Source organism: Penaeus chinensis, chromosome 31, assembly GCF_019202785.1.
Source record: "Penaeus chinensis breed Huanghai No. 1 chromosome 31, ASM1920278v2, whole genome shotgun sequence".
NCBI lineage: Eukaryota > Metazoa > Arthropoda > Malacostraca > Decapoda > Penaeidae > Penaeus > Penaeus chinensis.
Genome location: NC_061849.1, coordinates 7,096,950 through 7,099,449, shown reverse-complemented (window position 1 = coordinate 7,099,449; position 2,500 = coordinate 7,096,950).

Sequence of the window (2,500 nt, the reverse complement as noted above, 5' to 3'; positions counted from 1 at the left end):
CATAATATTTCAGTAATTCTGTTATCCAAGAAAAATAAATGTAAATCTCTTCAAGGGAGCAAATTGTCCTAGTTGCAAATCGCCAAGTAACTAAGGGCTTTAAGTGCTATATTTAGTTGGGAGATAGGTGTGACCTTCGTGCAATTCCAAAAAGATTCAGATGTTCTTCCAGACACACAAGTCTCCTATTCATAATAAGAATATTCCTGTCTAAGCCTTTTGCGACCTGTCTGGCCCAAAGGATCTTCGCCTGCAGCAGTCTGCAACGTTCTGCTTCATTTCGTCTCGTCCTGGCTGTCGACGTTCCTCCTCGGTTCCTCTTGGCATTGTTTTGACGTTGGATTTTGGTGTTTTGCGTTTTTATATGATGCCCTTATTCTGTATTTTCTTCCGTGTTGAAAAAAGTCAGCAGCTTTTAAGTAAATATGATGATAATTATTCTTCGTAAGTATTCCAATTGCAAATCATATTATGCAAACTAATGTTCGCACAGCTGAAAAATTTCTGCCGAGATATATCCTTTAACTGGCTGGCTGCGCTTATTCGTCAGAAATTTTAGAAGCTTTCAGTTCACGTATTGACATGGATGAAATCAGACTTTAACTTTTCTCATCAAGCGAATGACAGAAAGAGAAAAAAAGGTTCGAGCTCAACTGCCAGCGCAGGTGTTTGGTTTCTGAAGAGTTAGTGGAAAAGAGACCACTTGTATAGAACTGTAAAGCACGGCGGTTGCTTCCGTACGTTTTGGGTCAGGTCCACCGGTGCTTCGAAGTTTAGAGCAAAATGTGAAATGGAATGCGTGACACGTCGTTATTTTATATTCATATGTGTGTACTTATATTTCTATGCATATGTATGTATATATATACATATATATATATATATATATATATATTATATATATCTATGTATATAGATACTGTGTACCTATGTACACACACACACACACGTACATATGCATAGAGAGAGATAGAGAGATGGAGAGAGAGAGAGAGAGAGAGATAGATAGATAGATAGATAGATAGATAGATAGATAGATAGAGAGAGAGAGAGAGAGCATAAAAAATAGGCAATGGGAACAGATATAAAATCCTGTACCTACAGCATTTTTTCTACATCATTCGGCTAATTTATTGAATCTTAATATTACCTCCGTGCACTTTTCAGTAGGCCTACTTACCCGGCATTTTTTTCGACGAAGCCCGTTCCGACACTTCATTGAGATAAACCTGTATCAAGATGTTGCCTTGCCCTAGATTCTGTGCAAGTGCTAGTATCATATCGTCCACGTATTTGTATATCTTCGCAGTGTGGAATATTATTCACCATTATCAGGAATAATATACCGAAGACCGTTCCTTAAGGGACAGCGGAGTGAAATTCAATCTCATGGATAGTTGGTTATTTGCACGAGTTCATTTGGAGTGGAGGTTGATGGAGGAGATCCATGGCCTCCAGCCCTCGGAAAATCCCAAGGATATTTTTTTCTTAATTAGGTGGTGTGATTAATGAGATCAAATATTTCCCGCAGGTCGATAGCGACGGAGGTCAGTGGATCATGTGATGTAATTGATAAGGTTAAGCGTGTGGTGGATTGTGCTGCTTAGTTTGATTTTTCCGAACTAGTGGTTGTCTAATTTGGGGGTAAATGCATTTCCGTAATTCCTTATCAATTACTCCCTCGGGTATTTTGCACGGAATAGCGATATAGTCTTGAGGTCAACGAGGGGAGTTTGTTTTTGGAATAGGGACTGTGGTGGCTCGCCTCCGTAGGATAGCTACCACGCCGTCAGTGATGGAGCTAGTAAAGATTACTGCGAATTCTCGCAATAATCTTCGCGTGAGATTTAGCTATTGCTATCCTTTTTTAATGATAATACAATTCATATTCGCTTACAATTGTTTGGGTAAGCAAGTTGGCAATTCTGTTGTTTGCAATTGTGGGAGCAGGTTGTCTTTTCTTCCCTTTTCCTCTACGAAAGCAAACCCGTCTTCTCTTCCACATTTTTAGGGTTAGACATTTCCTGATTTAGTATGTTTTGATTGTGGTTATTTCTTATCATAACTGAAGCCGCGATGCCACTGTCAGGCTAGGGAACCCCGGGCACTTGGGGGTACTTTGCATTAGTCGACTCGTGGTTTACTGCGGTTGTTTATCGCTTTCCCTTCTGTTACTTGGTTTTCCCTCCTCTTATTATTTCTGGTGTGATTGTGTGTGGTTGCCATTTGTGTTTCTTTATTGTTCATCTTCAGTGTTGCTGATGAGAGGGGGAGTTTTAAGGAGGTATGTTGACGTTGACTGAAGAGGAATGCGCTGCTTGTTTGCGTCAGCAGGGTCGCGTGCTTGCACTGTCTCAGCAACATAACTCTGGCCGGTGTTGACGTCGGATTCGGGTAGTGCTGGGTTAGAGGTTGCATTACCAGGGGAGGGTAACGTAGCGTGAGACTGGGGTTCACGAGAAGCTCAGTGGGGGGAGATGGGAGAATGAGGTTGAGTATG